This window comes from Myotis nattereri (assembly GCF_964212035.1).
Source record: "Myotis nattereri genome assembly, chromosome: 1".
NCBI lineage: Eukaryota > Metazoa > Chordata > Mammalia > Chiroptera > Vespertilionidae > Myotis > Myotis nattereri.
Window position 1 is genome coordinate 1,167,130 of NC_138075.1, and position 12,196 is coordinate 1,179,325.

Below are 12,196 nucleotides of genomic sequence, written 5' to 3' on the forward strand. Positions count from 1 at the left end.
AGAAGACATTGCCATGTTAAGGAGACCATTGGGGACGTCGTGGGGCAGTGACCAGAGAAACGTTATGCAGCCCCAGCAACCAATAAGATCGCCTGTGGTTGTGTGGTTGAGATTCCCCTCACTGTGTATCTTGCACAGTAATACACGGCCGTGTCCTCGGTCGTCACGGAGCTCAGCTGCAGGGAGAACTGGTTCTTGGACGTGTCTCTGGATATGGAGGTTCGGCTCTTGATGGCGGGGCTGTAGTAAGTGTTTAAATAGGGACAGTCTTCTGTCAGGAGCTTCTGTTGGATGAAACACACATGGGCTTTAATCTCACAGAAAGGAGAGGGTAGAACTGGTCTGTATTTTGGAATTCTAGAGCCTAAGAAAATAACATCTGAAATGAATAATACATGGAGTTAGACTAACACTGCAGATTAAACATACATGAACTTTAGGAAGTCTAAGGAAAATCCCCAAAATGGAACACAGGATAAATTTTCCACAAACTAGCCAAGTGTCAGGAATGTAAGAGACAATAAAGCAGTCAAATATCCATAATAATAAAAGCATAATGTGCAAATAGACCAAGCCACCCAACAGCAGAACAACCATCCAGACGACCTTCCAGATGACCACGCAATGACACGCACTGGCACCAGGCCAACCACCGAGGGTGCAATGCGATTGGTCGGGGGCTCCGCCATCACCACATGATCGCCCTACAGAAAGAGGCCCAGGCCACCTGCCTGGTGGCGCTGCAGTGGGTGGGCGGAGCCTCCCTCTGCAGGGTGATTGATCTGGGAGCCCCACAATCGATCTCCCCACAGAGGGAGGCCCAGGCCAGCCAAACAATCACACCCTATGCCTGTTGCCCACAGAGGGAGGTGACCAGTGGCAGGGGAAGGAGGGCAGTGCCATACAGATGGCAAGCAGTGGCAGTGGGGGAGGGGGGGAGGGTAAGCTGCCAGAGCCAGAGAAAGAAAAGCCCCTATAGGCCCTGTACACCGGCCAGACAAAAGGACCCTACTCAAGGGGTCCAGGATTGAGAGAGGGCGCAGGCCTGGCGGAGTGATACCAGTCCCCCATGCATGAATTTCGTCCACCGGGCCTCTAGTCTTACTAATAAAAGGGTAGCATGTAAATTGGTTGGGATACCCTCACAGCAATGACCAAACAGCAAGCTGCATGGGGCGAGCAGGTCCACAGGAGAGTTAGTGAGGGAAGACCAAACGACTGAGCAGCAAGTTGTGTGGCGCGACCAAGCCGGCAGGGGGCTTAGTGAGAGATGACCAAACAAATGAACAGTAGGCTGCGTGGGGTGACCAGGCCGGCAGAGGGGGCAGTGAGGGGCAACCAGACCTGCAGGGCGGGGGGCAGTTGGGGGTGACCAGACTGGCAGGGGAGGCAGTTGGCGGTGACCAGGCCAGAAAGGGGGGGTCACTGAGGGGCGACAAGGCTGGAAGAGGGGGACAGTGAAGAGCAACCGGGCCAGTGGAGGGGAGGGGGAGTTGGGAGCAACCAGGCCAGCAGAGTGGGGCATTTAGAGGCAACCAAGCCAGCAGAGGGGGGCAGTGAGGGGCGACCAGGCCAGCAGAAGGTAATTTAGGGGGATCAGGCAGGCTAGCAGGTGAGCAGTTAGGAGCCAGCAGTCCCAGAATGTGAGAATGTGAGAGGGATGTCTGACTGCCGATTTAGGCCTGATTCCTGGGATCAGGCTTTAACCAGCAGTCAGACATGCTCCAAAAGGTCCCGGATTGGAGAGGGTACAGACTGGGCAGAGGGTACCCCCGCCATCATGCATGAATTTTGTGCACCGGTCCCCTAGCCTATATATATAAAAGCCTAAACAACTGAATGGTCATTTCACTGGTCACTATGATGTACACTGACCACCAAGCGGAAAAGGCTCAACTCAGGAACTTCACCTTGGTGGTCAGTGCGCTCCCACCGCAGGAGGGCTGCTCAGCTGACTGACAGACACTGCGCTTATGGCTAGTGAACGGAGCAGGAGCGACACAAGCCTCTCCCGCCTCCATGGCAGCATGCTACCAAGTGACATCAGGTGCAGCAGGGCCGGCATCAGCTGCAGCAGCGTGGTACCTGGCCTGAGCTCAGTTTCCTCCCGGGCCACCTGCTGCTTGGCACACTTCTACAAACCTCAGGGGATGTTGAACTGTTAGTGTTGGCCTGATCCCCACAGGCCCCAAGGGATCCCAAATTGCGAGAGGGTGCAGGCCAGGCTGAGGAACCACATGGTGCACTAATCTGTGCACTGGGCCTCATTATATACATGTCATTAGAATCCCAGAAAGAGGAGAAAAGGCACCAAGAAAAACGTTTGAAGAAATTATTGCAAATCTTTTTAAAGAATTTGATGGAAACTATAAAGACATCTAAGAACACCAAAGTACACCAAGAAGAATGAAAATTTAAAAAAATTAAATAGAGGCACAATAAAGTCAAACTGGTGAAAAAGATAAAATGTCCAAGGGCAGCAAAGAAAAAAACCACACATGAGTCAAGGAACAAGATTAATAAAACATCAAAGGTCACATAAAAAACTACCAAAACCAGAAGAGAATGGAGTGACGACCCTAAAGAGCTGAAGGAACATTGAAGAAACATCAACATAGAATTCTAAACTGACAGAAAATCTATTTCAAAACTGGATGAAAAAAATTACAAAATATCAAATTTTGTGAGATTCAGCTAGAGCAGTGCTTGGAGGGAAATGTATAGCACTAACTGTTTATGTTAGAAAAGAATAAAGATCTTTAAATCAATAATCTAAGCCTCTACTTTAAAAGATTGGAAAAGGGTGAGAACCAATTTAGAGGCAGAGCTAAATGAATGTCTGCCTCCTCCAACAACCATGTGAAATGCACAACTAAAATAGACAACAGCCATCTTTTCGGACTAGGGAGGTAAAAAAGAAAGCTCACTGAGACTGGTAGGAAGAATGGAGGTGGGGAATAGGCCAGTCTGACACCCACATGTGGTGTGTTTTTAATTGGCAGGGATATCTCAGCTTTGGAGGCCTCCTGTGAAAAGGAAAGGGTAACAACCCCACACAAGACACCCAACCCAGGGTTCCAGAGCTGGGAACAGAAGTCGTCAAAGATTCAGGTTTTAAAAACCAGAAACCATTGTCTCTGAGTGACATGGAGGCAGATGGAGACCCAGGCTGTTTCCCTTAAAGGGCCAGCACCAGAACTTTACATGGTCCTGCTTCCTCTGAGCTCTAGGGGCAGGCGGTGGAATTGGGGGATCCAGGGACATACAGGGAAGAACTGGATTGTCTGGTATTTGGAGCAGGAACTTGGGGTGGCTTGCTCCCACATGGGGCTGCTCCTAGGGGTCATTGCTGCTGTGCTGGGACCTCAGCCCTCACATACTTGCCTCAAAGCCATATCTGAGTTTCCATTAGTGTGGATCACACAGTTTTCTCTGCCTGGTGATTCCCTGAGAATCCATCACATCCAAATTGCAGCCCCACCCAAGCTGTCTGCAGCAGCCTTTTCATATGAATGGCTTGTCCTGGCTCAGGCTTCAGACTCTTCTAAAATCTCTCAAACAAGCAGCAGCTGGCATCAGCATGCCCCAAAAAACCTATCAGTAAGAGACTCAAGTCCTGGCACTAGCACCAGCCTGCCTTGTTCCACAACTTGTCCTTGCCTGCGCACTTCCATACCCAACACAAGTAGCAGCCATCTGCAGATCCCCCTGTAGCTCCTGCTTGGTGGACCCAGGCAATGGCTGACTTTGCACCTCCCAGGAGGCCCTAGAGCCACTGCAGTTGTTGGACAGCTTTAGACCACACCAGGTTACAACTCCACACATTCAGGAGGGGGAGAAAGAGAAGAAAAAGAAAATATGAACAAAGCCATAACCTGTTTTGCTCAGTGGTTAGAGTATTAACCTGCTGACTGAAGGATTCCAGGTTTGATTCTGGTCAGGGGCACAGGGCTGTGTTGCAGGCATGCAGAAGGTGGCTGATCAGTGATTCTCTGTCATCATTGATGTCTCTCTCTCTCTCTCTCTCTCTCTCTCTCTTTTTCTCTCTCCCACATCCTTCCACTCTGAAATCAATTAAATATAAAAAATAGAAAATATGAAAAAGATAATGGCATTAAATACATATGTATCAACAATTGAATCTAAGAACAAAAATAAATTAGCAAAGTATATAATCAAAAGTTATCTGATGAATAAATAGAACCAGACGCATGGAAACATGGAACAGAATGAAGAAACACAGAGGAAGAGTAGAAAGAGGTGAACAAAGAACTCATATGAATATGCACTACCTATGGACACAGATAGGGGGGTGGTGAAAGCCGGGGGTGGGGCAGGAATGGGGTGGAAGGTTGATATGGGGGTACAGAGGGGTAATACTCTCAATAGCAAAGATTTTTTAAAAAGAAATTAGAAAAGGAAGATCAAAATCATCTAAAATCAAGCAAACAGAAGGAAAAATAAGGAGGAAGAGAGATTCAGGAAATCAAAACAGAAAAATGATAGAAAACAACCAATGATGCCAACAGCTGAATCTTTGAAAAGATCAATAAAACTAACCCAATGCTAACAAGACTAGCAAAGAGACAAATGACCAATATCAGAAATTAATTCGGAGAATAAACACATTCCCCAGTGCATTCTTAGGAGACCAGCATTCCTTGTGCACTCAGTACAGAGAAAGAGTAAACTACAGACTGAAATCTCTTGTTAACGTATTTACTAAAGTCCTCAACAGATTAGCCAAACCTACCAGCAATATAAGAAAATCACACTCCATCATGACCAAGCAGGAATTATCCCAACAATTCAAAGCTGATCCAATATTTTTCAATTATCTGATTTAACCAAATGAGTCGACTGTGTAAAGAAGAGAAGTCACATGGTCATTAAAATTGATGCAGAAAAGTGTGTACAAAGCACAGCTTCATTCATGATAAAACGCTTAGGGCACGTGGGATAAAGAGGCCCCTCCTCACTCTGATCATGGGACTCCTGGAGCTGATGTCACACTCGATTGTGGGAAGTTACATGATTCCCCTCAGATGGGGACAGAGTCAAAATTGCCCACTCTTACCACTTCCATTCAACATTGTCCTTGACGTGTTAACAAGAGCAATAAGACAGGAAAAATGCATAGAGACATTCAAATGTGAGCCCACACACAAGGTGTCCCTACTCGCAGGTGACATGTTCATCTATGAAGAAAAATCAGAAGAATCTACTTCACAATCCCGGGTGAATACACAGAAATGGGTCTATTTGGAGACTTATCATAACTGCAGTGGTGCTGCCCGTGCGGGGCTGGCAAAGCAGCAGATAAGGGGACGGAACTGAGTTCTTGTGGGAAACCATCCCCAGAGACACAGCTGTTCACAGAGGTGCAGCCTCAGGAGGGACTTGGCAGCACCCTGGTCACCAGAGTTCACCCTGAATCCCCTGGTGCCTGGGGGGGCCACGCGTGTTTGCCCCTTGAGCTGATCCCAGGGAACAGGAACCCTCCGGCCTCTTCAGGACAGGAAGGAGGTTTTCACTGGGAGCCAGGAACCCCCTGAGGCCTGCCTGCCCCCTTCCCCCTACAGAACAGGGGAGAGGGTGCCCCCTAGTGGTCACACTTCAGAGTGGGTTCCAAGGTCCCCAGAAAACACGCTGGGGTGTAAGCTGGGGAGTCCTCAGTGAGCTTTTACTGACACTGAAACCTCCATGCGTGTTGCAGGGAGGGAGGGAGGGAGTCCCTGTCTCCTCCTGGCACCTAGGAACACGGGCTTTTTCCCCATTTAGGTTTGTGTTTCCCTCAGCCTCACAGGGCCTGACCAGCTGGCTCAGGGGGGTCACACAGCGAGGCCCAGCATCCGCCTGCAGGAAAGGAGGTCTGGGTGGTTCTTCGTCTTGAAGTCTCTGGAGAGAGGTTCCAGCCCAGCTCCTCGTGCACCCCTGTGTCCTGGCACCTGGGGCTGCCCTTCTGGGGGCCTCTCCATCCTAGTTCCCCTCGTCCCAGCAACACAGACAATCCCCAGGTCTGCTGGTCCACGCGGCAGGACCCTGGCTGCCTGCATGTGGTGCGGGGGCTTCCACAATGTTAACTAGACATGGGGGAGGGGCCCTGTCCGTGTTGCTCAGTGGACAGAGCATCGGCTACGGACTGATGGGTCTAGGTTTTGATTCCTGCCAAGGTCACTTAGCTCCATCCCTGCCTGCAAGAGGCAACTACTCAATGTGTCTCTATGGGCTCTCCCTCTCCCCTCCCTTCCACTTTCTCTAAAAATAAGTGGGAAATATCCTCAGGTGAGGATGAATAAAACTAACTGATTAAAGGAATCTTATTTTTTTAAAAATAGAAAGAAGGAAAGTAGTGGTAAGAGGTCATCCCAGAGCCCGGCCGGTGTTGCTCATTGGTTGAGCTCTGACCTATGAACCAAGAGGTCAGGGCACTTGCCTGGGCTACTGCCTGGACCCCCACTGGGGGGCGTGCAAGCGGCAACCGATCAATGATTCTCTCTAATCACTGATGTTTCTATCTCTCTTTCCCCTCCTTTCCTCTCTGGAATCAATCAAAATATTTTTAAAATAAGAATAAAAATTGAAAAGGAAGAGAGAAGGAAGGCTTTGTGGTGTTTGACCTGCCCATGCCCCCTCCTACCCTCCCTCCGCAGAGTGACTGCACTTTCCAAGTGGTGGTGGCCACCTTCCCGGAGGAACAGGTGACCACAGTCCCAGGTTCCTGTGTCCGTCTGTCCTCACCTGGGGCTGTGGGAGGATGGACACCACGTGGCTGCTCTCCTCTGAGAAGGGAGGAGCTCACCTGCCCTCAAGGAAGACGTGGTGCCTCAACTCTCTACCCAGGGTTTTGTTCCAAGAGCCAACATATTCCTTTTTATCTTTTTTCATCCTCACCCAAGGATATTTTTCCATTGCTTTTCAGAGAGAGAGTGGAAGGGAGGGAGGGGAAGAGAGAAGCATTGATGTGAGAGAAACACATCAATTGGTTGCTTCCTGCACAAGCTCTGACCAGGGCAAGGGCGAGGAAGTGGTCTGCATCCCAGGAATGTGCCCTTGACCAGAATCGAACCTGAGACACTTGGTTCCCAGGGGTATGCTCTATCCACTGAGAAAACCGGCCAGAACCAGGACTCCATTTTTTAATTTTATTTATTTAATTTTTTATTTATTTATATTTAATAATTTTTTATTATTGAAAGTATCATATATGTCTCCTTTTCCCCGCATTGACCCTAGCTAGTCAGCCAGCACCTACCACCCATCAAGGAATCCAGTATTAAATGATGGAAACTCTCCCATGTTGAAAGGCTGGGAAACAGGACTTTTGCACACGAACAGCAGGGAAGTTGAGTGAAATGTGTGCTTTTGAGAGGCAGCTGTGTGCTTGTGAGAGAGGCAGCAGGTTTGAGACGGAGCCTATGGCCACAGCGTCCAGCCCAGCCTCTCCTGCCTCCTCACATGTAGAGGTTAGAGTTTTGTGGAGGATCTGACTGAGGAAAATAACAAGGAGAATCTTTCAGTCTCAAAATAACAGCATCATTCAATGCAGATTCTTATTCCCAAACCCAGAAAGGGAGCATGGTCCACGGCGGGAGAAGGAGAGCGAGAGGAAGCCCCATTAACGCGCCTCTGGGGGAGCACCCCTGGGTCCTCATCAAAACCCCAAGGAAGGAGGGCTCTCAGTCCTGGAAGCTGCCCCAAAAGGAATGGGCTAACCGTTAGAGTGACGGGTCCCAGAAAAGGAGGGAGGGGGCTCAGGGCAGGACCTACTGTGGCCAGCATCCTTGAGTCCTTTCCCATCTGGGGTTGCCCTAGATGACAAGGTCAGGCATGCAGCCCAGGGTCCCAGCTGCACCTTATATGCAGACTCCATGCAAATGGGGCTCTCCTCCTGCTCATAAAAGGGGGCCCTTGCCCGGCATGTTGGGGAGACACCCAGAACCCAAGCGCCTGAGACAGGACCCCAGCGGCTCCACCATGGACTGGGTGCCAAGCTGCGTTTTCCTCCTGATCATTTCTCAAGGTCGTTCTCAGGAGTGGGGAGCGCTGAGACCTGTGCCTGTGCCTGTTGGTGCTTCCATGTGATTCTCAGTCCACCTTGTGTCTCTGTGTTTGCAGGTGTCCAGTGTGAGGTGCAGCTGGTGGAGTCTGGGGGAGGCCTGGTGCAGCCTGGGGGGTCTCTGAGACTCTCCTGTGCAGCCTCTGGATTCACCTTCAGTAGCTACTACATGCACTGGGCCCGCCAGTCTCCAGGGAAGGGGCTGGAGTGGGTTGCATACATTAGTAATGGTGGTGGTAGCACATCCTACGCTGACTCTGTGAAGGGCCGCTTCACCATCTCCAGAGACAACGCAAAGAACTCGCTGTCTCTGCAAATGAACAGCCTGAAAGCCGAGGACACGGCCGTGTATTACTGTGCAAGAGACACAGTGAGGGGAAGTCAGTGTGAGCCCAGACACAAACCTCCCTGAGGAGACAGCAGGGCTGGGATGCAGGGGGCGTCCAGGACACCAGGGGGCGCTCAGGACCAGCAAACCCAGGTCCCAGCTCAGAGGCTGTCCCTGGAGCTTCCCATTGAGGACAATGCTTTCTTCCCTCCTAGTGTCCCTGGGGCAGTTCCTCTTCCTTCTTTGTGTCTTTAATTAGATTCTCTGCAGGTAAAAGCAGGAAGTGACTGTGTGTCAGATCTGGTTGACTTCTCCTCCGCGCCCTTCCTGTCGCCATGTCACTGATGGTCGCTCTCTGGGTTGACAAGGAAAACATTGTAGGGATTCCTGTCCCCTCACTGAGATTTGTCCCAACACCTGTCCCGCTTCCCCTGGTAAATCACCTGTATCCTGAGAACCTGCTGAAGGGAGACATGGTCCCTCCCACCTCTGCTGTGCTTCCAGCTCTGCAGACACCACCCCATCCTCACCCTCTGTCCTCTGCCGCCCACACTCTCACCCCATGGGGCCTGCACAGGACAACGCATATGGAGGTGTCTGCCCTCTCCTTCCCGCTCTGGTAGGTTTTGTCTTAAATCCACCCCCACATCATCCCCTCATGCCCATCTCCTGTGCCCAACCCTCCCTGAGATGCCAGGGCCAGGGCCACTCAGCCATCCTGCTGAGCCCACATGCAGGGTCCACATGTGATGTCAGTTCCTGGGGGCCCCTCCTGTGTCAGGTGGAGACACAGCTGAGCACTGAGCTCAGAGCACCTCCAACAGCTCACACCTGTGCTGAGGGAACCTCCAAGGGCCCGTGAGCTGCAGAGCATCGTGATGGACAAACCCGTGGACACTGGGGTCAGAGGGAAGTGAGGGAAGGGCTGGGGCCTGGTCACCTATAATGTTGCCAACATCCCTCTGACTAGAGCCCAGGTGCATAGGGAGCTCTGTGAATCCGAAAAGTGCAGGGACAGCCCAGCCAGCATGGATCAGTGGTTGAGTGGTGACCTATGAACCAGGAGGTCACGGTTGATTCTTGGTCAGGGCACATGCCCAGGTTCCCGCCAATATCCTCAGTGTGGGGCTTGCAGGAGGCAGCCAATCAGTTATTTACTCTTATCTTTGATGTTTATCTCTCTCTCTTACACTCCCTTCCTTTCTAATATCTATTTTTAAATATTTAGATAAATAAATGAAAATATTGTGGGTGTGATTAGCAGTATAGATGTATATGAGAGGAAACTGATCAATGTTTCCCTCTGTCCTTCTCTCTCCCTCTTTTCCTTTCCCTCTAAAATTCAATGAACACGTCCTCAGGTGAGGACAAAGAAAGAAGATCCAGCTTGGCTCATATGGCTCAGTGGTTGAGCATCAACATAGGAAGCAAGAAGTTACTGGTTTAATACCTGGTGAGGGCACATGATGGGGTTACAGTCTCCAACCCCAGTGGGGCCCACGCAGGAGGCAGTCAATCAATGATTCTCTAGTGTATGTTTCTTTCTATCCCTCTCCTGTCCTCTGTCTAAATATCAAGAAAATTATATATTTTTAAAAATATCTGTATCTATGTCTATCTCTACATCTATATCTATAACAATATCAATAACTATATCTCTATATCTAAATATTATCTATATCTACATCTAGTCTATATCTATATCTAAATATTATCTATATCAACATCTATATCTAAATCTCTATCTATATCTATATCTATATCTATATCTATATTTATATCTATCCAAGCAGAGGCACATTGATTTCATCCCTAAGGAGTCACTGATTGTGCCCACATCCTACTTCCTGACCCCCTCCAGCATCATAGCCCCTGCTGTGGAAGGAGAGGTCCCTGGGCACAGTGACCAGGACCCCAAGGAGGGCCTGGTTCTCTGATAGCACAGTCAGCACCTCCTTCCAGGAGAAGCCCCAGAGACCACGACCTCCCTCACCTCTTGCCCTTTGTATGTGCAGACACCTCCCATATGCAAATGCCCACACGGCCACCAGACACACACACAGTTGGCGTCCACTTAAATGCAGGGCCTCCTCACCCTGGAGAACACTTTCTGGGGGACGAGGACCTCACCTGCAAGACATGACTCCCATGTGGCTCTTCCTCTTCCTGCTGTCAGCTCCCAGATGTGAGTGACTCAGAGCTTAGACGTGAGGAGATGGGGACCCTGCACCTGAGCCCAGGACTCACTGTGTTCTCTCTGTCCCAGGTGTCCTGTCCCAGGTGCAGCTGCAGGAGTCGGGCCCAGGACTGGTGACGCCCTCGCAGACCCTCTCCCTCACCTGCTCTGTCTCTGGATTCTCCATCACAACCAGTCCTTACTACTGGAACTGGATCCGCCAGCCCCCAGGGAAGGGGCTGGAGTGGATCGGGTACATAAGTTATGGTGGGAGCACTTACTACAGCCCCTCCCTCAAGAGCCGAACCTCCATCTCCAGAGACGCGTCCAAGAACCAGTTCTCCCTGCAGCTGAGCTCCGTGACCACCGAGGACACGGCCGTGTGTTACTGTGCAAGAGACTCAGTGAGGGGAAGTCAGTGTGAGCCCAGACACTAACCTCCCTGCAGGAAGGTCTCTGACCACCAGGGGGCGCACAGGGTCCCTGAACACAAGGACCATCCCAGCAGCAGGTGCAGTTGGAGGTGTGGGCTGGTTCCTGTGTGGTTTCCTCTTCATGTCACAGTTTCCCTCAGGGAACCTCTGGATCCTGATTCTTCGCTGACGTCTGAGTCTCTGAGTGAGAAAGTCTGTTGTAAAGAGAGACAACTTTCTCCTGTGAACAAAAGGCAGAGAGTCTCTTTCATACACACTTGGGCCATAATGAGTTTTATCATCAAATTTTCTGACCCTCGTCACCTGAATCTAACAAGAGGCTCTAATGACTCAACAGTGCAGCTCCCCTGAATGCTGGACCGTGGGCCTCACATGTGTGTGAACCCAAAGCTGCAGAAGAAGGACCCACAGGGTGACAGTCCTGGTGTTGTCCTCATGCTCACAGCACCCAGAGGAGTGGACACCGTGCAGAAGCAGAGGCACTGCAGCTGGTACAGATGTTCATGACACACACTCACCAAGGGGATGTGGGGTGGTTATTATGCTCCTGATTGAAACCCCTGAGAAGCACAGGAAAGATCACTCAGCAAGTCAGACCTGCTTGGATGGAGACTGGAAAGGAGAGGGCGCAGGGCTTTTATTTTGGAGAGGTGGTGGGGGAGGGGGAGGAATTCCGCTTCCAGAAACATGTGTGGTTTCAATCTCCCAATAACTTCTACAGAGAAAACTATGGCCTCCTCCCTCATGCCTGGCACTGCTTTCCCTGTGGCCCCTGCAGTCCCAGGCCCAGGTGAGCTGTCAACCAAATCTCAGCTCTACGCCCTGCCACCAGCTGGCCGCTGCCTTCCTCTCGGTCCTCACGTTGCCATGGGCCCGAGCAGGACCAAGCCCTTCAAGAGACCTCAGTTCTCCCTCCAGGAGATGGTCAGGCCCAGTTGGCAGCAGCAGAGAAAGGGACTGAGCAAGAGGAGGCCGAGCTGCTGGGAAAACTCCAGCCCCCAGCGCCCAGGTCCTGAGTGTGCATGCCCAGGGCTGACCCAGCTGGTGCTACTGAACCTAGGGGACCTGGTGGCCTGGACCCCTGCGCCCTCCGCCTCTGGCCGCTGCTGCTGGACCCCAGCCTGGCGGTGAGGGAGAGGCGGCGGGGCCTCAGGAGTCTCAGTGTTTGGAGGCTTTGAGGTTTGCGAGGACATGGTGAC

At 51.0% G+C, this 12,196-nt stretch overlaps 1 protein-coding gene and 1 gene segment (V, D, J or C); both read left to right on the plus strand.

Annotated features, from left to right (window-relative positions):
* LOC308526227 (immunoglobulin alpha-2 heavy chain-like) overlaps positions 1–12,196 on the plus strand; it is a 175,055-nt gene that overhangs the window by 40,892 nt on the left and 121,967 nt on the right. The gene's annotated exons all lie outside the window — the stretch shown is intronic.
* The window catches only part of LOC308526237 (immunoglobulin heavy constant mu-like), a 54,284-nt gene that overhangs the window by 357 nt on the left and 41,731 nt on the right, over positions 1–12,196 (plus strand).